Source organism: Triturus cristatus, chromosome 2_2 (genome assembly GCF_964204655.1).
Source record: "Triturus cristatus chromosome 2_2, aTriCri1.1, whole genome shotgun sequence".
NCBI lineage: Eukaryota > Metazoa > Chordata > Amphibia > Caudata > Salamandridae > Triturus > Triturus cristatus.
Genome location: NC_140582.1, coordinates 77624165 through 77646455, shown reverse-complemented (window position 1 = coordinate 77646455; position 22291 = coordinate 77624165).

Genomic DNA, 22291 nt, shown 5'->3' with positions numbered 1-22291 from the left:
GTTCTACTACTTTGATTTTTACTGTGATATAGTTCCACCTCCTTTCACAACTATTTTCAAAGTTCCATTACTTGTTTTTGCTGTGAAACTATACTTATTTTAAAAAAAATTATTTTGAAGGTTTTATATAGCACGAACATGACCCTTGCGGGTATCAGAGCGCTTTACAAGAGTCGTGCGTAGGGAACACAATGAACATATGAAAACATAGTTAAGAATTGAAATATAGGTCTTGGTTGCATGGATACAAGTGTACAAGACTTGACATATGGATCTCATTTGCGTAGATTCAAATGTATTAAGATTCATGAGAGTTTCTTTAAAAGTAGGGATTTTACTTCTTTTTTAAAAGAGATGAGAGAAGGGTTCCGTCTAGTTTCGGAGGACAGTGTGTTCCAAATCCTAGGAGTGATTCCAGAAAAGGCACGGTTGTAAGTTTTCTTTTTGGTGAAGCGTTGTGGTTTCAGAAGAAGATTGCTGGTACTTCTAGAGGATCTGTTCCCACAGGATAGCACCAGTTTTTGTGCCAGGTATCTCGGAGTATTGTGATGTATGGCTTTGTATGTCATGCAGTCAATTTTTAGTTGAATTCTAGATTCGAAAGGAAGCCAGTTAAGAGTTTTGAGGTCAGGGGTAATATGAGAATTTCTTTTTGAGCCCATGATTAGCCTAGCCGCTGAGTTGAGTGAAGCACTTAGAGGGGCCGTTGATGATCTGGGAAGACCGCTTAGTGTTGCACTCCCATAGTCAAGTCTTGGGATTACTAATGCTTGAACAGCCAGCTTGAAGTCATTAGCGGGAAGGAATGGTTTTAGTTTTCTTAGGTTGTTGATCTGGATATTTGCTTCTTTTGTTGCAGCACTGATATGTTTCTGCATGTTAAGATTTTAGACCTAGCGATTTTGCTGTGTCTACAATATGAGGTTGGCAATTGAGTGCTGTGATTTGTTTAATCCATTCTTCGATGCTGGTTATTTTGTTGGGGGGGGGCGATTAGGAGGAATTCAGTCTTGAGGGTGTTTAGTTTCAGGTGGTTATTCGCCAGCCAGGTCTGGGTTTTTTCCAGAGTTGAATTTTAAATCACAATCAAATTGATAGTCTCTATGTAGGTCATTTTGTAGCTATACTGCTGATGAGGTGGGAGGTTTCTGAAATGTAATCAGTTTTTACCGGTTGGTTAAAAATACCGTGGCAATTCTTCAGGACCTATAATGTAAAAAAGTGAAAAATATATATCTACACTAAATGGTGCTGCTAATAGCTAACTACCATCCAGGAGGCACCACTTCTGTTTGCTTCTGTAGTGTTTGTTTGAGGACCTAGGGAGACAAAAATGCAGAAGGAGAAGACAAATCACATCAGTCCTCCCCTATGGTTGCTTGAGTCTCCCCACTCAGTCATCTTTGAAATCTGCATTCTCCGTACGTGTTACAATACAGTGATAAAACATAGTTCAAAGTGCATTAAAAATCATTAAACACACCTGTTATGTTATGTTATGTTAGTTGCATTTTAATGCGCACAGCTGCTCCAGCGAAGGAGCGTCCTGGCGCAGGGAAAGGTAAACACAACACAACACTGAGTCCGGTAACAAGAAACAAACAATAGAAGCTGGAGACGTTTAAAACAAAAAGGTTTTCAGGGCTCTGCGGAAAGACATTAGGTCATTCGAAAGGCGGATTTCCAAGGGGAGTGCATTCCAGAGGGTTGCGGCCTTCACGCGGAAGGAGCGACCCCCCATCCGACTAAGTCTGAAACGAGGGACGACCACCAAGGACTGTCCAAGGGATCGTAATGAGCGGATAGGAACATAGGGAGAGACCAATGTATTAAGTATTCCGGGTGCCAACTCTCTCAGAATTTTAAAAACCAGGCAGAGAGCCTTAAATTGGATACGCTTGCATATCGGGAGCCAGTGCAAGGACCGCAGGGTGTTAGAGGTAGGGCAGGTTCGAGGCAGACCAACCACCGCCCTAGCCGCCGCATTCTGGACTCGTTGTAAACGAAGAATCTCGGCTTGGTTCGCTCCTAATAGGAGAGAACTGGCATAATCCAACCGCGAGATGATCATTGCTTGAATGACCAGCTGTCTTGTAGGAGCATCGAAGAATCGCAGCAGGGGTCTTAGCCCGCGTAGTACTCCAAAACAGCAGGCCGCCACTCTCTTTGTATGAGTCACAAAGCTTAGCGTATGGTCAAGCCATACTCCGAGATTCCTGAGTTCCAGGACAGGGACCGGCACTGAGCCCAGCTCTGGAGGCCACCATTCATCCCCCCAGTGGTCCGCTTCCCTTCCGACGATCATCACCTCTGTTTTTGACGCGTTCAGCTGGAGACAGTTGTTATTCATCCAGCTGGCCACCTCTCTCAGTCCACTTCGGAACCTGAGGGCATCCTGCTTGGCATCCCCGCTGATCGTAACCGCCAACTGAGTGTCGTCAGCATAGGAGACCATGGTAAGGCCCCATTGCCTGACGACCTCAGCCAGCGGCTGCACGTACAGATTAAAAAGCGTGGGACTCAGCGAGGAGCCCTGAGGGACCCCCAGGTCCAAAGGATGGTACTTGGACTGAAAAGGAGGGGTGGCAACGCAGAAGGAGCGATCACTGAGGAAGGAGCGGAACCACTGCAGGGCAGAACCACAAATGCCAATGTCCTGCAGGCGGTGTAGCAAAATGCGATGGGAGACAGTGTCAAAGGCAGCGCTCAGGTCTAGTAAAATAAGCGCTGCCGTTTGACCTGCATCGAGCACACTTCGCAAATGCTCAACCATTGCCAGAAGGGCCGTCTCAGTGCTGTGACCAGCACGAAACCCATTCTGCGTTGGATCCAGGACATTCACAAGGATCATATGCTCCGTGAGGGCCCGATTTACATGGGCCTCCATAACCTTGGCCGGCCAAGGGAGCAAGGATATAGGGCGGTAGTTTTCAGGTCTCGATGGATCCAAAGATGGTTTTTTTAGGATCGGTGAAACCACCGCTTGCTTCCATTTGGCAGGGACCAGGCCAGAGGTTAGGGAGAGGTTAATCAGGGAGCACACTGCTGTGCGTCCCTGAAAAGCAACGTCCCTGAAAAGAGCAGATCTTACCGGGTCTGCAGGCGATCCAGACTTGACTCGCAGGGCCCACATTGCGAACTCCTCATTGGAGATGGTAGGAAGGGAGTGCAATGATGGACAGCTGCTAGAGCCGCTCCAGGGAATCACAGGAGACAGTGTGCTTGGAAACGCCAGATAGATTTTCCTGACTTTATCCAAAAAGAAGGTGGCTAGGGTTTCACAGTGGGCGATGGAACTGTCCAACTGTGGGGGAACTCTCTTTGCCATTAAATCTTTTATGGTTTTAAAGATAGTTTTAGTCGGGTTAAGGCTATTTCGAAATTCGGCTGCGTAAAACGCCGCCCGGACCCTGCATATAGCTCGATGGTAAAGCTTAACTAGGGCCAGGTAGATGGATTTCTTGTCGGCATCGTACGACTTACGCCACACCCTTTCCGCCCGTCTGCAAGAGGACTTCATTGCACGCAGCGCGCTGTCATACCAGGGGCTAGCCTGCCGGGGACTGGACTTACTGGAGATGATAGGTACCAGGACGTCCAGCGCCCTGGTAATCCAGTTACAGAACCGGTCATAGCCCGAGGTGGCATTCAGCAAGGGACCTAATGGCTCAGCACCCATAATGCGGTGAAGGTCCTCCAACCTGAGTTTGTTCCAGTGGCGCCGGGGTATACGCAAAAAAGGCGGTATAGTAGGATTGGCAGGAAGGGGAAGCCAAGCAGACACCAGATAGTGGTCAGACCATATCACAGGATCAACCGCCACAATCCGAACATCAGAAAGAGTGGTAAAAAACGGATCAAGGGTGTGGCCGGCCACGTGTGTAGGCTGAGAAATAAGCTGGGTCAACTGCAAAGCCTCTAAATCAGCCAAAAAACCACTGATGGCCAGAGACTCTGACCTATCAAAGTGGAGATTTAGATCGCCCAAGATTGAAAAATTTGCACAACCGCTAGCCAATAAGCTCACAGCCTCCGGAAAGGCACCTCTAAAAGCAACATCGCTGCCTGGAGGGCGATAGACAACCATCCCTGACAGCGAGAACTGAGGGCTGATGGAAACCTTAAACAGCGCACTCTCACAACCTGCAATCTGCAAGACCGTCCAGGTACATGTAAAGGCGGATCTGATAAACACTGTTTTATCACTGTATTGTAACACGTAAGGAGGATGCAGATTTCAAAGATGACTGAGTTGGGAGACTCAAGCAACCATAGGGGAGGACTGATGTGATTTGTCTTCTCCTTCTGCATTTTTGTCTCCCTAGGTCCTCAAACAAACACTACAGAAGCAAACAGAAGTAGTGCCTCCTGGATGGTAGTTAGCTATTAGCAGCACCATTTAGTGTAGATATATATTTTTCACTTTTTTACATTATAGGTCCTGAAGAATTGCCACGGTATTTTTAACCAACAGGCAAGAAACATGTCGACCCTAAGAGCTGAGCATAGTTTCAACTGACCACCCCTTCATAGGGGTATTGCCACTCTACACGTTTTTAACAAGGTGGATTACCAGCCGGAATAAAACTTTATTTGGAATATCCAACCTTTTTTAACGCACTCACTGCACTCCACCATATCTACACCTCCACGGGCCACACACCCCCACTTCATCATACGGCAAAGGAACAAAAGATCTCCGATAAAGAGCCCCTTCGCGGGTGCCCGGTGGGCATTGCAGCGCCGGCTCAACGAGGAACAGGTCCAGATGATGAAGCATGACACCTAGCTTGCTGGGTGTGTGAGGACCCTAGTTCCGCAAAAGTAGGATCTCCACATCCCTCTTTCTCCTAGTGCATTCGGCCACCCCCTCCACCACCACTGATTTTCTGGCGGTTGGTTCCCACATCTAGATTCCCTAGACACAACTCTTAGAGGAACAGTGTCTACTTTTTTGTTCGCATGTGTTTTTACATGGAAAGGTAAAAGTGTTTTACTGACGGCTGTATAGGAATATTTGTTGGGTGTGTGGTAGTGAATTAGTGACTGTATCATTTTTCATGCTAACCATAGATCTGAATGACCTTCACCTGTACGAACCAGGGTCTGCAGGGCTCAGCCTAAGGCCAGGTCCTGTACAAACCCACTGTGGAGAACCATTTCTTTGCTTACTTTTCTGTCACGTACAATGTTTTTTTTTGGCAGACAGCCTACCCCCATGTGGTCAGCCATTACCTGCACATTCAGTTTGCAAGTTCAGTCGAATGCTGATATTTCACCTTTACGCAAATCCATCAAATGGTGCCAAAGTGATAAAACATAACACATGAAATGTATTTATTTAATTCTTAGCTGATTTACACAATCTTGTAGATTGTTGCCCAAAACCCCACATAATGTATAGCACTCTGCTGTTTCCTAGTTAGGTTTGAGCTATATACATTCCTATACATATGTACATAAACAGGTTTTAGGAAAAAAAAGTTTTTTTGATCCTCTTCAATATTACCATCATGCCCTTGTGAGGTCTGCATGAAATCTGGGATCCCTACACTGAGCTTACCTTGACATAACAGCAGAAAATGTAACATGTAAATTCACAATGAATTTTGTGCAGATTTGCCATATAAGGTCAAAGTTATTAGCAAATGAACACTTTTTGGCCACCCCCAGCTCCACTTGACCATGCCTTTAAGGTGGATGTGGATGTGGATGAAACTCAACATATCCGAAGTTAAACATGCCAGGTTTCTGCCATGTGTCATGCAAATGTATTAAATGGCACCAAAGTTATTAGCAAATCCCTTCTTTTTTTACCACTTTTTAATTGTCCCCCCACAGCCCCACCCCATACCCTTATCAGATTTCATTGAAAGTAGAAATTGGGTTTAGTTTATGCCAGCCGATAATCCAAATTCCCCTGCGACAGACCTTTCTAGATGCCTGAGAAGTAAAGAGGAGTTAACATCATCCAAAAGTTCAATTTACAGTGTAGCCCATTTGTTTACACAGTGAGGACCAAAAAGTCAATAAATGGGATTAAATGTAGGTTTATTCCAAATTCAGAGCCAAACTGATGTATATAGAAGTCTTAAGAATATGTTGTAAAAATACAGTTTAATCTCAATAGCATAAAGCATACAAGGAATTCAGTAAGAGCAACAGTGGCTGCTTGCAGAGGAAGTGCTGCGGGCGGTGAGGCGGGACGGGGAGGAGCAGGGTGGGGGGTAGTGGACATGGACATACGATGGGCAGGAGTAAAGTAAGTAAATAAATAAATAAAACTATTTACCTGCGCTCGCTGCATCGCCAACTCGGCGATGCAGCCAGCGCAAGGTAAATAGTTTTATTTATCTTTTTACTTACTTTTCTCCTGCCCGAGTTCACTAACCCCCACCCAGCCCCTCCCCCGCCCCGCAGCACTCACTCTGCGAGCCGCCACTGAATAGCAATGCAGAAAATTAGGAATAAAATCTAGTGATTATTATTGCCTATACGTGACTAAATCTAATTAACTGAACTAAATAGTATTAGTTGGGGAAACCCCAACTAGATCCAGTAAAGCAGGAAGGTGTCAGCATTGCTGAAACGTCTGTAGAAGTTCTCCAAAATCAGAAGTATTGCATAGCATGAAGCCACACAACAAAAATATAGCAAAGAGGTCTGTACGCCTCTAGGTCTCAAAGGAATCTGCCTAAAGCCTAAGTGTGACCACCAATTAAAACTCCACAGAACATTTGAGAATCCCACATCACATGTCCCAGTACTTTTCCACCTTCTCACAGTAGAACTTGGCAACCGTATTCGATACTCCCATCTCCTGGTCCTTGGATTCTTCCCGTCTGTAGATATAACATGAAGCGGGTTCTCCCTTTGTTCATTAGTGCCACTCATCCTTGCCAAAAGTTCACCTCCCAAACCTCACTATCTCTCATACACTATGTGCCTTTCACTAACTATGAGATCATATGAACGTACCTAAAAAGAAGAAGAAAACATTGCAACTCGAGCAAACTTTCACGTAGAAGGTTAAACATTAGAGTCCAAATGCTTAAGGCCTTTGGTCAAGTTAACATAGCAGAACACTTCAATACACATTTAAATGTATGGTTATGAATACAAATACAATTATAAAATAAATGCACTGTAGCATTCAAATGAATACATGCGCATATATAAGGTTAGCAAAATTATTCAAACTACACAAATGCAGATATATATGAAAACTACTGCAATTTGGTATCAATATACAGAAAACTTTAGTATGCACACTCATTTAAATTTCTAAATTACACAGAAAATACACCTTCAGTATTTCTGTCAAGTGCACCTCTCAATGTTAATGATATTAAACCACACAAATATATGGTACTACATGCACATATATATATGACATGGTCGTGATGTGGAAGGGTGGAGTCAAAATCACACTGCTCCACTTACTACTAGTCTACAGATGCATTAAACACCACCTACGTTATCAGCAAATTAGCACTTTTTGACCCCCCTTTTTAAATATCTACTTGTTTGATGGATTTTTATGAAACTCAAAATATTAGGACTCAGCTAAACATGCTAAGTGTCTACAAAGTATTCTGCAGATGCATAAAATTGCCCCAAATGTATTAGCAAATCAATGATTTTTTTGCACTACTTTAGTTTTGCTCTTCTCCCCTTCTGAGTCTGTATGGACCTGAGATTTCTGCAGTGTACCTGTCTTACTAAAAGTCAACTCTCATGCAGAGTCCTTACATAGCACCAAATTTATTTGAACATGAAAACATTTTGCCCCTCTTTTCACTTTGTCTCCTCTTGATTGACATACAAAAAAACCTCCAGTACACACAGAACACAAAATATGCTAAATGCTTGCCACATTCCATGGTAATTCATCAAAGGATGCCACCGTTATTAGCAAATTAATACTTTTTACCTCCTTTTGAACTGTGCCCTGCCTTCAAGGGTCTGCACAAATGTAAAAATACAGAGAGTAAACTAAACATGCAAAGAGTCTGCCAAATTTTGTGTTAGATCATCAAACATCCTTGAAGTTATAGCAGAATAAAAAAATACCATTTGAACTGTCAAGATATCTTTATAATGTAATCCTCAAGGAGCCCACCCACCACCTATTTCAAATATGAATATCTCGAAAACTACAAAATGAATACCAAGCAAAGACAATCCTCTGAGTAAAGTTCGACTTTCATGTCACGTTTTGTGTAATTCCATTCATGTGTTTTTGTTGTATCAGAGAGCAGTGTGTGCTCAGGAAGTTAAAATTGAATGTTTGCCTCCTATCCCTCTTCTTTTTCTACACCCCGAAAAGGTCTGCACAAAGTTTGTAATGCCAAAGCTACTCCAGATATACTTTTTTTAGTCATCACATTAAGGTATTTATTACTATAGTGTAAAGGTCAAGTTCCTGTTTATTACTACAGCAGAGTGAACTTAACTTGAGAAAACCACTGTTTACTGCCTCATAGACTGCATTTTATATGGACTTTACACATAGAAACAATGCTCTCACTAATCAGGAGGGCTCTTCAATTGTTTTTACTATACTGCACAAATATAGCACCTTGATCCTGGTTGAGAGGCATCTTTGGAAAAGTATATTCAAACAACTTATCAGTAGGTGTTTTGACTTCTACTTAAAGAGACAAGTTTGTCTTTTTTATGTGCCATTGCTTGCACTGTCTACCTATATAAAACTCTTGATTTATATAAAATACTGCTAAGCAGTTTGGCTATATGTTAATAGCTCTGGGGTGTGGCTCTCATATTCATCATGCCATTGTCTCTCAGTCTTTACACATTTCCCCTGCTATCTGCTGGATACGAGCTATCTTCAACATTTTGCCTTCATCTGACTGAAGAACTATGTGTGCTAGCACATCCTCAGACCATAACTTATAGCATTCTTTTATTTAAGGTTGTAGACTATGTTTACAGTTCTTTTCAGTGACAATTAATGTTGTTCCGAAATTAATCACTTCTCTTTCCAAAAGTTGAAAAGGAGGTATTCACAACTTTGTCTACCAACAACTGGTTTGCAAATGCAAAAACTATACTTCTATCACAAAAAAGGTATTCAACCCAGAGAGTCTTGAAGACATGATGGCTAACTACCCTTTCTCTGGTCCAAAATGCCTTGCAAGGCAACTACTATACAACCGAACGTTGGCATGATTAGTTCCATAAGGTTGTATGACAGAGGCACGCATGTCTAAACCACGGATGCCTCTACCACACAGCCCGAACCACAAATGCATCTTAACCACGCATTCCTTTACCGCGCATGCCTTTACTATGCATTTTCATTGTAAAGGCAGGAATGGTAAGGGGTATGCGTGGTTAAGGTTTGTCACTACTCCGCCCCCCGCCCTAAGCCCTAAAATTTGAACCCGCTACCTGAGGACTAAACCTGCCCAGTCCTTAAAACTAGTCATCCCCTCCCCCTGCGGCCTGAAACCATGCCTCTTACCATATACTAATAAGCTCTAAAATTCAAATCCCCTACCTGGCCCCCGCCCTGAGGCCTAAAACCTGGCCTACCCTTAAAACTGCCCCTACTCTTTGACATGAGGCCTAAAACCCACCCGCCCTGTCCCTAAAAGTACCCCTCCCCCCACCCTGAGCCCTAAAACCTCCCCCTTTTCAAAGCTACCCCAATCCCTTCGACTGCCCTAGGGCCTAAAACCCCGCTCCCAATTAAAAAAAAAACTACCTCAATACCACCACCACCCTGTGCCCTAAAACCACCCCACTCCTAAAAACTTCCCCCAAACCCAGCCCTTAAAACTACTCTGACTCCCCTCTCCCTGCCCTGAGCCCTAAAAACCTGCCCCCTTTCGAAAACAACCCGACCCCTCCAGCCCTGACCCCTAAAAATGAACTCCGCTCCTAAAAAATACCCCCTAAACCCAGCCCCTGCCCCACTTACCTGTTCCGGAGCTTCCTGTTCCGATGCTTGCCCCCCCATCCTGAACACTAGAGCTCTATCTGCCTTAACCACGCATATGAGTGGTTAAAGAAGATGCGTTGTTCAGGCAAGCGTGGTTACGCTTACGGTGTTCCGGAACGTGTGGCTATGCCGGGTTTGTCCCGGGCGTTACCCCTTCCTTAATCACTACCATTCAACAAGTGTTAGCGAGCCAGCAGTTAGAGAAATCTGAGAGTAAAAGGACAGCCCACTTCCCAGGTACTACAGTGTTTGAGAAGTTACGTCATATTTGAGGGGTTATTAGCATTGTAAGGACAATGTCCCCTAGAGTCATGTATAGTTAGTGTTACTAGTGGCAATCAAGTGGTCTCATTTAAGACAGACTAGGTAGATGATTGTGCAAGGAACTTTATAATTCATATGATGGCTTCATTGCCCGCTGTTGTGGGGTTATGGAGGGCCTGGAGAGATACTTGAAGAAGAAACCTACTGGCTGACATGTTAAGAATGCAAACCCACCTCATGCAGTGAGTACGAGGGACTCCGCGAACTATGTGTTAGATGGCATATCAAGCACAGAAGTTAGAAATGAGCACTGACACCAGTAAAATAAATTCAGATTAATGCCACAGACTTTATATTATCCTATGAATTCCATACATGCCTCTGTTTAATCTACAGTTTGACTGGTGAATAGGCATACGCTGCATTATAATTCTCCTGAGAGTTTTGGTAGTTTTTTTGATTTATAACAGATGTTTTAGTTACTCATGAAATGCCAAGAGATTTGTTGCAAAAAGCTAAACATAGAGGTGCAGCAACGGTGACAATAACATCTGAATCATAAAACTAGTTATGGCTCTGTTCCGGCTTCCCTCCCTAAAAGACAGGTAGAGTATTCCCCTCCCATGCTGAACATTCTTCCAATTAATATCTCCTTGTAGTTCCATGCTTCGGTAAAGCTAGAATTGGAGGTGGTGCCTTTAGTATTCTGAATCCTTCCTTATGTAATATCTTACCTTCAGAAATAAGGACAAATTCCTCTCTTGCAATTCAGGAAAACAACTCAAACCCTACTTCTTTATTCAGTTTGAACTGCTGTAAGACTTGTTGCCTGACACTTATCCCAAAGATCTGTAGTTCCAAGAGACCCTATTGATGGTAGAAAGCTTTATAATTCCTAAAAATAATTGATTTGTCTAGCTGCAAAGATATAGAGCAAGTAACACCCCATAGTTGTACAGCTCGCTTGATTCCTGCAAGTGTAATCTATATTGATTCACCTACATCTTCAACAGGGACACATTTTGTGAAGTAAAGGACTGAAGAGATGCAACAATGTCTTGGCCACTGAGGATTTGATGATTTTGAAGGTAAAAATCATTATCTTTACCACTCGTGTGCACTGTTAGAGGGACAATAGGAGTGAACAAAATTGTCTTCAGCTGGATCCTCATAGGTCTATAGCATTTGTAAGGATACGAGAAGAAGATGCTTTTAGTACGGAAATCAAGGCTTCTTTGAGAGATTTGTTAGTAGACAATGTAAGCTATGATACATATAATGGTCCTGTTGATTTCCGACATTTTGTGGAGGCTATATTTTAATATATTGTGGATATTTAGGACTGATTACAACTTTGGTGGTCTTGCAGTGGGCCCCTATGCCAGCACCCTGCTATGAGGTCACCAAAGCCGTCCGTCCGCCAGATTAGGAGTTTTCTCCTGGTTTGGCGGGCAATGCTTTGGCGGTCCCATGGCTGTGCCGTGCTAAGGCTCATATGTGAGCCTTAGCAAGGTATCGTTGTGGGACCACCAAAGAGCGTACCAGCATGGCATTGGCTGTCAAATCCATGGTGTGCAGGATCTGGGGGTGCATGTATACAGGGGGACACAACATGTGCCCCCCTGCATGCATCCCCTGGCCCTGAGGCACAGGTGGGTCTTGTAGGACCCCCTTAGTTTTCTCGCCGCCACACTTTTCATGGCAGGCTCACAGTGGCAGTGAGGAAACTCATAATATGCTTGGCGATGCCACAGTGGCACCACCAGCATTTTGCGGGCCTCAGACCGCTGCAAGATCCTATGGTGGTCCGACCACCCCACTATCACCCCATGGAATGTAGAAAATCTTTTTGGGAATGGAGAGCGGTGGGATGCTTCAGGCTGGGGACATGTTCTCCAATGGGCAGCTTAAAGGGTTTGAGGAGTTCCAGCAGGAATATGAAGTAGCAGAAACTGTTTACTTCAGATACACACAGGTGAGGCATTGGGTTTTACAACCATGGTAGAATGTGGGACCATCAGAGTCCTCATAAGGATATAAAATGTCTTAGAGTCCAGAGGGACACTGCAAATGCCATCTCCAGACTGTATAGCGTAGTGCAGGCCACAACACCGTTTACCAAGGCAGTCTCCTGAGAACAAAGGAAGAAGGCGCTGGGGATTCAACTAGATGCAGAGTAAGTACAAGAGATACGTCATAGGCGCACTAATTATGTAAGAGGTGCACAAGGCAGGAAAGCACTTTTTAAAATCCTATATAGGTGGCATCTCCTACATGCAAGGATGCATGTCATAAATCCCCAAAAGCCAGACACTGTCGGGGAGGAGTCGGAGACAAAGCTAAGATATCACATATCTTATGATCATGCCTCTAAATAATGGACTTCCGGGTAAACATTCTAAACATCCCAGCAGAAGTCACTAGGAGCTAGATAGCGAGAGGTCCACAGGTGATTATACTGGGGAGCCTCATGGATACAATTTGCCCCCATTACGCCAAAAACAGTAAGCCCCTACATATGCTCATAACAGCAAAACAGAGAGCCTGGTTAATTCAGATCTGGTCACTCTGGACTTTAGAAATTAGCGTACACTGTCCACAAAAAAAAGAAAAGACATTCAGGAAGATTTGGGGTCCACTTGTGAGCGCCCTGGTAAACGGATAATGCAATAAAAAAAATGTACGCATTGCAGAAGACATTTCGTTGGGGTGGGATGCTTCCAGGTTCTGAACGTGTTCAGTGATGCAGCACGCACAATGTAATTTAATTCTTTTTTTATTTACATACTTAACTCCGTTCCGCCGTATGTCGGAGTCCACTACACCCCACCCTGCCCCACCCCCATCCCTCCCCACCCCCATCCCTCCCCACCGCCCGCAGCACTCCCTCAGCAATTCACCACTGCGCCCCCCCTTGCTATGCCGCTGCTGCTTTCACTGCCAGATTTTGAATATGGTAAAACTTTGTCAATCAATCAAGAAATTCATATAGCTCAATGCAGAAAGCTATGCCATGCCATTTTTATTACGCTAAGCCTGGTTCTTAGGAAGGAAGAACACCAAATTTGCAGTTTTTCAGTCTGTATTGTAACTTTCTTTCTTTAATTTTTACTTCACGTTGGGAAAACAAATGGTAAAAGTGAGGGGTAGTTTATTATTGTTATAACAACTGCTCAGAAGAGACGGGAGGTGAAAGGGTAAGATGGGCAAAAGGAGGGATGAGAGAGATTTAGGGGACAAACAGGCAGAGGCGCTAGAGGGGAGAAAAGACAGAGAGAGAGAGAGAGAGAGAGCGAGAGAGAGAGAGAGAAATGGAATTGGGAGTGGGATGAGAGACTAGGAGGGAGACAAAGAGAAGGGTGATGTTGAGTGAGGATAAGACAAAAGGACCAAGGCAGAAGAAAGAAGAGGGGGTTGAGTAGGAAAAAAGGCAAAGTGAGGAGAGAGAGAGGAAAAGTTAAAAGGAATGCAATGGGAGGAAACAGACAAAAGAGAAGGGATGAGCGGGATAACTGAAGAGAGAGGAAAAGAGGGTGATTTAGAGAGGGAGAGCTAGTAGAAGAAAGAGAAAAGATAGGAGAGATTAAAGGATATATTTAATAGCGAGAAACAGGCTTGCTCACCCAATCAGGTAGGCTGTATGTGGGTCCAAGTGGGGGGTATTTATTTTTCCTGGCTACTCCCCTGCTCGGAAATCAGTTGTAAAATCAATACAAATGAGTGAAACCTGACAAACTTGCAAAGAAAACCATGATGATGATATTAATGTTCTGAAACAGTCTATTGAAATAATAAAACCAGATGATGGGTAGGTTTCTTTAGTTAAACAGAAACGTTGGTAAAAACAAACTGCGGTGCATTCCACTGCAACTTTTTACCACTGTGCCATTACAAAAGAAGGCTGACGTTATGCAAATCAGCCTTGGCTTGCCCCAGGCGTGCCAGGCCATTCCAAACTGCTCGGTCATGTGCTCTGCCTGTAGTGACTGGAATGAAAATTTGAGATGAATTCAAGCATCTCACCCATCACTTTTTGTCAGATAAGCAGTTGCAATTCAATACTAAAATAATCTTTATATTGTGCTCTTTGTATTTCACCTTTTATTGTCTCTTTTCCTTGCAGGCTATAAGTGATAAGTAAATGGCTAGCTGCAGTACCTGTCGTCTCCCTTTTCATGTCATCAGCCGGACGGGTTCCTGATGCGGTCCATTCTGTCTCACTGCTACGCCTTGCGTGTTGGCTCTAAGCCTGAACATTAAAAACTGCTCCCGACCCCAGTCCGGCCAGATTCCCAACGACCCCCGCTCTAAGCAAGAGCCCATCGCCGAATCTGCAGCATCGCCTGACTATCTGGCACTACTAAAGCATTATAGACTCTCTCTGCGAAGACACGGGCATATCAGCAAGGGCCGGCGATGAAATTATCGCCGCGTTAGCGTCCGTTTTCGGACAAAAAGCAGCGATAATTTTATCGCCCTATCAGCATGGACACGCTAACGCGTGTTTCCATGTCTCAACGCCCTTTCCCTTAACGCCCAGCTTTGCATCTCTAATGAGATGCAAAGTGGGCGTTCCTCCCCGAAATAACTGGAGAAATTTCGCTAACTGACATTTCTCCAATTATCAAGCTGCACGCTAACATGCAGAGCGATAAGAAAAGTGGCGCTAACCGCGGTTATCGCTACTTTCCTTACGCCTGCTCTCAGTCTGACTTAGCCATGATATCCAATTGAAGGTGGATATCATGGCTGAGTCTGCCCTGCCCAATCAGCAAGCTTTTGCCAGACTTTGTGCGATTATTGCTGGATTTCCAGCGATAATCGCACATTTGGCAGCTTGCGCCTGGAATTTTATCGCTGTTGAGATAAGCGTTGCTGATAGCACGCTATCTCAGCGATACATTTCTGTGTTAGCCGGCAATAATTATCCTCGCGCTAAGCGCACTGAGCGATAATTATTGCCGGCCCTTGCTGATATGCCCCACAGTTCGATGAAACTCTGGCCTACTACCGTGGGACACCCTTTGACCTCAACGTCGGCCATTTTCACACATGAAAGGGGGGATATTGCACCAGGTACTTCCAGAATCCCTGCTTAATGTTTGTCCCTATCTAAATGATCTCTGTTGAAACCCATGGCATATGGAGCTGTTCCTCTCATGTGAATATGGTGCATGGGCATAGGAGACAGCATATAGCTGCTTCTTTGCATCTGGTGATGGTACACTGGCACTTTAGATTGTACATGTGCATATGAGGCGGTACATGGGCGTGAAAGGCTGAACCTTAGTATATGAGGCTGTTCTTACCTTGTGATTCCTTAATACCTGGATCATAAATACATTAATTTCCATCAAGCATATATATCTTTGATTTTGGGGCTTCTGTTGCATATCCCTGTGACTTTTTTCACATGACTATCCACCTGGGAGAACTATTCGTACACGGAGCGTGACATCTCACATGCGTCCACCACTGCACTGTAATCTGCACAGTAATCGGCAATGTTTTGTATTGATTGCATTGCTACATCATGAACTAGGGAGTAAGGATTCTAAAAGCTCCACTGCTTTTTAAATCTTGCCTGGTCTGGCTTGTCTTCTAGGGAAGAACCCAACTATTGTCAAACCTAACTTGACATAATCACCACATATGCATGCAGCAATGCATAGATCTTGCAAATAGCAAGCCATTAGTGGGGTACCAACATCAGATGAATTAATGCACGCCCACACCCACCCAGTCAGTATACAGTAGACAGAACCACCACCTGCATAAAACACATCATTGATGGGCCGTAATAGAGCATTATTAATTAATCAACAGCACTTTCCACCCAGCAGTAGAGCACTACTTAACACCTTTCAAATTCACTTTTCTCAAGCAAAACACGCTAGACCCAAATCTGACGCTCTCGTGTGTGCAGAACCGTAATAAAGCCAATTAGTTGGTGAATGATTTCCAGGTCGGAATAGCGTTTCCTCACCACAACAAGCTATATCTTAAACATATTCAGATAAAGCAAATTTAAGCATACCAATCACTCATATGCACAGCGTGGATGTATGACGTTACAACGCATGCTGTTACAACGCATGCTGTTACAGCAAAAGTTTTACAACGCGAGTGCATTGACAACGCAGGACATTACAACGCAAGTCTTTACATCGACTTGCACTAGATGGCGTGCTAACATTAAAAAAGTGTAATTTACTATTCCAACTCCAGTCCACGTAACAGTAGGGAAGGTGTTGGGATAGTAAACTACACTATTTTTAATGTTAGCACGCCATCTAGTGCAAGTCGATGTAAAGACTTGCGTTGTAATGTCCTGCGTTGTCAATGCACTCGCGTTGTAACAGTTGCGTTGTAATGGTAGTGCGTTGTAAAAGTTGCGTTGTAAAGGTTGTTCCCCGCACAGCGTTGCTCATCACTAGCAATGCCTATCCAGGAAACAAACTGCACAGGCCAGGCAAAGCACAAACGACTGCCTAGCTTAACAAAAACCAGCAACGATAGATAACCAGAAAACGTAACCTAATGTAAAAAGATGAATAATGCAGTGCTGCGCAACTTCTATTTTTGATACCCTGATCTGTGTCAATTTCTCTGGTAGCAGAGGATGGTTGTAGATGGTTGTCTTGATCTGATAAGATAAGATTGCTTGTAAATTAGCTTATTGATTATTGACTTATTTTGATGTTGTTGGTATATGTACTAATACTATATGTTGGAGTCGTAATGTTCAGTTATATGTAGTGCTTCTGGAATTTGGAAGCTGGAAACAGTTCCGTAGTAGGGCAGAGGAAGGTGTATATGCTGCTCTCGGGAAAGACGGGATTGTAAGGAATTACGTGTGACAATTGAAGTTGCGCGTTCACATTGTCTGGGTTCGGAATCAGTGACATTATTGGATGTTACTATTAGAAAACATTTCTGGTATATAAGGAGTGTGTATCGTAGTGAAGGTTATCTGTGAAACTCTGGTCTTAAGTCCCAGGGATCCGTAAGGATTGCCGTTAAAGCTTATTGCGGGAGGAGTAATAGGTATTCTCTGAGCTTGTTTGAGGAACTGGGCAGAGGTAAGCTGCTTAGTTGTTGTGAGTTATAATTCTGTACAGAGACAGATTGTGCTGTTCTCGAGAAGCAGGATTCTGTGTGCATGTACTATATTTTTCTCGTATGAATGTGCGTGAATGCATATACATTTATTGATTGTAAGACTCTTTTGGATACGTCCTAGAGGAAACAGTTATGAGATGTATGTAAGTTTGTTGACTCTTGAGAAATAGACTCTCTTTTTACTATTCTGTGGTTAGCGAAGCAGACAATGGAGATGTTTTTATGTTGTAACTAATAGATTTTGTAGAAATTTTGACACACGAAGTCTACTGAGAGTTTTTGTAAAGGAGGGGTAGACGAGTGACAGAGACAGGAGACAGAGACCGCAGCGGCTGCTGACGTCAGAAGGTCCGCGCACTGATTGGATAGTGACTCAGAATAGGGTTCGCGCTAGGATTGGTGCGTTAGTGTGAGTCGCGCACGGATTGGAAGAGCTGTTTAGTGACGTAGGGAATCGAGTTTTTTTTCAACCTTAACTCGTATTGTATTATAATACGGAAAGAGTAGAGACTTTGATAAGTGCTTGCTAAAATGTATTACCAAGAAGAGAAAAAGAAAAAGACGTTCTTTGGAAAGGTTAAGAAGTGGTTTAGTAAGGATAAAGAGGTTAAGACAAGAGAGACAAGACAAGAGAGGGTGAGTTGCTACCTCCAGCGAAAACAGATAGATCGAACACAACAGGAAGCAAAAGAATCAGTTCATGCTTTTTACGAAAGGCTGATACTGGCTTTTAAACAATTCAGTGGAGATGAACACCTGGGTGACAAGGATTTGAGTCATTTTGTATACAGATTTGTATATGGTCTTAGACCTGAAATTGGTGAGAGAATTCGTGAACACACAGTGGATTGGCAGAGTAAAAAAGTAGATGAGATTTTGAGACATGCAAAATATTTCAGTGATGAAATTGAAGCAAAACAAAGAAAGCTGAAAGAGAAAGCAATGTGGGCACAAGTGAAAGTTGCAGAAAGACAAGAAGCACAGTTGGTGGAACAGGCAAATAATACAGGAAATAATACAGGGAATAGACCGAGATTTGCAGGAAAAGGAAGGGGAAGTCTTGAGGAAGCAAAGAAAAAGTTCCTGTGTCACAACTGTGGCCAACTGGGACATTGGAGATCTGAATGTCCTAATCCACCATTAAATGAGGGTAAATCCTTAAATCAACAGGTGCAGAATGAAGGGAATAACCAGCAGCAACAACAGCAGAAAGTTGTGAGACAGCAGCAGAGTCAAGAGCCAAAACCGCCCTTGCCGCAGAATAGAGGGGTACAAAAGTACAGTCAGGATTCGGGATTCTTCAATGATGAGCAGGTAAACAAACCGAGACGTACTAACAAGGTACAGCAGTACTTGTTAAAGAGTGAAGGGAGTGAGTCTGAAGGTGATTATTGACGGTGCCGAGGAGAGGAAGAAGAGTGCATACTTGGTGCAACTCTAGAAATAGACCAGGCAGGACCATTTGTGGATGGGAAAATAAATGAAGAAAGTGTTACTTTTTTGGTAGACACAGGTGCGACAAGATCAACTGTCAGGTCAACAGATGTTAGAAATCTTCCTCTCTCGGATGAAGCAATCCAAGTAGTTGGTGTAGCCAATACACAAATCAGAACACGTCTTACTGAACCAGTAAGAGTACAGATAGGGAAATTTTCAGATATGCACAGATTTATTGTCTGTGACACGAGTCCAGTGAACCTGTTAGGTAGGGACCTATTGTGTAAGATGAACTGCACAATTTTCTGTACACCAGATGGAATAGCTTTTGAGACACCAGATGATGATGTTTTCTACCGAATGACTCTAGAAAATAGAGAGAGTGAGTTAATTGGTGCATTTGCAGTGTTCAATCCGGAGGATTTGCCTCAAGTGCTGAGAGACACAGTGAAAAGAGCAGTTTGGGATTTTACAGGAGAGGATGTGGGATTGATGAATAATGTAGATCCAGTGAAAATTGCAGTGAAAGAGGGAATTGCATATCCTAACATTCCTCAGTACAAAATGACACCAGAAATAATTGAAGGGATAACTCCTATAATTGAGAAAATGATTCAGCAAGGAGTCCTAAGAGAACTACTGAGTAGTCCGTGTAATTCACCGATAATGGGACTGAAAAAGCCCAATGGCAAATTCAGAATAGTGCAAGACCTGAGAAAAGTTAATCAGATTGTGGTGGCATGTTGTCCCATCGTGCCAAATCCATCAGTGATTCTGTATCAAATTCCACATGATGCTGAGTGGTATACAGTGATTGATTTGTGTCATGCGTTCTTTTCAATTCCATTGCATCATGACAGCCAGCCGATTTTTGCATTTAGATTTGGCCAGCGTATTTTAGCATGGTGTCGTATCCCACAGGGGTATACGGAGAGTCCTTCGATATTCAATCAGTTATTGAAAAGATCGTTGGAAAGTTTGATCATGCCTGAAAGCTCAGTGCTAGTGCAGTACATTGATGACCTACTTGTGGCATCAAAGACACGTGAAGCTTGTGAAGTGGATACCATAGCTTTACTGAATCATCTGGCAGATGGAGGGTTAAAGGTATCTCCAGCCAAATTGCAATTTTGCAAGAAAGAGGTGCATTATCTTGGACATAATATTGAGAAAGGTCTGAGAAAAGTGACTACTGACAGGATCAGAATAATCAGAGAAATGAAAGCTCCAAAAACCCAGAGAGAAGTGAGAATGTTCCTGGGTATGGTGGGATATTGTCGTCAGTGGATAATTAATTTTTCCCTGATAGCTAAGCCATTGATTAAATTGACAAAAAATGAAATGACAGATCCATTGGATCTGGATGCGGAACAATTGGCAGCATTTGAAGAGCTAAAAACTAAAATGTGTGAAGCTCCAGCTTTGGGTATGCCTGACTATGAGAAAGAATTTGAACTGTACTGCAGTGAGAGAAATGGATGTGCACTTTCAGTGTTAATCCAGAAACATGGGCAATTGAGAAGGCCTATTGCGTACTTCTCATCGACACTTGACCCTGTAGCTGTGGGTTTACCAGGTTGTCTAAAATCTGTGGCTGCAACATGCAGAAGCCTGGAACAGAGTGAGGGAATCATAATGGGATATCCTGTAAGGGTATTCGTACCTCACAATGTGGCAATTCTTTTGACAAGAAGCAGAACTCAGCATATGTCAAATAGTCGGCTGACTAAGTATGAAAAAGTGATTCTGGGAGCATCGAATGTGTCTCTTGAGAGATGTACGAATGTGAATCCAGCGACACTCTTGCCGGATATTGAGAATGTGGGTATAAAGATGGAAGATGATCATGATTGCTTAGATGTGCTTGAGTACTGTACGAAAACGAGACCAGATATCAGGGATATTCCCTTACCTGAGAATGACCATGTGCTGTTTGTGGATGGATCATGCCTGAGAAATGATAATGGTGTGCTATGTGCAGCATATGCAGTGTGCAAAGTTTCAGAGGTCGTGGAAGCATCACCATTGAAAGGAGTGAAATCTGCGCAAGTTGCTGAATTGGTGGCATTGACAAAAGCTTGTGAGATTGGGAAAGATTTGAGAACAACAATATTGACTGATAGTCAATATGGATTTGGAGTGGTGCATGACTTTGGCCAACTGTGGCTACAAAGAGGTTTCTTGACATCGGGTGGAAGTCCAATAAAGAATGCTGAGCTGATTGGAAAATTGCTTGAGGCGATACAGCTGCCTAAGGAGTTAGCAGTTGTAAAATGTGCAGCACATGTTACAGGGGAGGATTTTATCACTGTTGGCAACAGGTATGCTAACGATGTGGCGCAATATTGCGCTAAAACGAATCAGTCAATTAACAGGGAAAGAGAGAAGGAAGAAATGTCTTTTGTTTCTGTGATGTTTACTAATGTCCCAGAAACGTGGGATGAAGTGAAACAGTTACAAAATGAGGCAGGAGAAGAAGAGAAACAGGATTGGGTTAAGGCAGGATGTGCTCCAAGAGAAACAGACCATGTCCTTTAGGTCCTTTAAACAGACCTGGTACAATGCAAAGTTTAGGACAATTGCGGAGAGCATCTGTCAAAGGTGTTTAATTTGTCAGCAATTTAACACTGGGAAAAAGACAGTGGTGAGTCTAGGGACAATTGGCAGAGAAGGAGGTCCTTTTACAAGAATGCAAATTGATTTCATTGAAATGCCCCAAGTGAACAGACTGAGGTATGTTCTAGTGGTAGTCTGTTTGTTTTCAAGGTGGGTGGAAGCTTACCCGACTAGAAGAAATGATGGATTGACAGTGGCAAAATTACTGTTGAGGGAGTTGATTCCTAGGTTCGGGTTTCCAGTTACAGTTGAGTCTGACAGAGGTAGACACTTCCAAAATGAACTGATTGGTTTGATTTGTGAAGCATTGAAAATACAACAGAAGCTACATTGTGCATACCGACCAGAGGCTTCTGGTGTGGTTGAGCAGATCAATGGCACAATCAAGAATAGAATCGGAAAAATGTGTTTAGCCACTGGCATGAAATGGCCAGATGTTTTGCCTCTAGTCTTGATGACTATAAGATCTACTCCAGATAGAACTACAGGTTTGAGTCCGCATGAAATCATTATGGGACGTGCAATGCGCCATGCATTCGTGCCTGTGAATAAATTGGTGACAATAACTGATGACATGATTTTGGATTACTGTAAAGGCCTGGCTGACGCAGTTCATTCTGTGTTTCACCAGGTTGGAGAAGAAGCTACCACACTTGAGAAGAAGCAAGCCCATGATCTAAGTCCAGGAGACTGGGTGAGGATTAAGGTGCACAGAAGAAGAAATTGCTTGATTCCAAGGTGGGGAAGGCCGAGACAAGTTATTCTGACTACAACGACTGCAGTAAAGTGTGCTGGAGTGAGACACTGGGTACATGCAAGTCATACTCTGAGAATTCCATGCCCGAGACGGGGAACTGGTGAAGAGTATTATGAAGAGTCAGATTC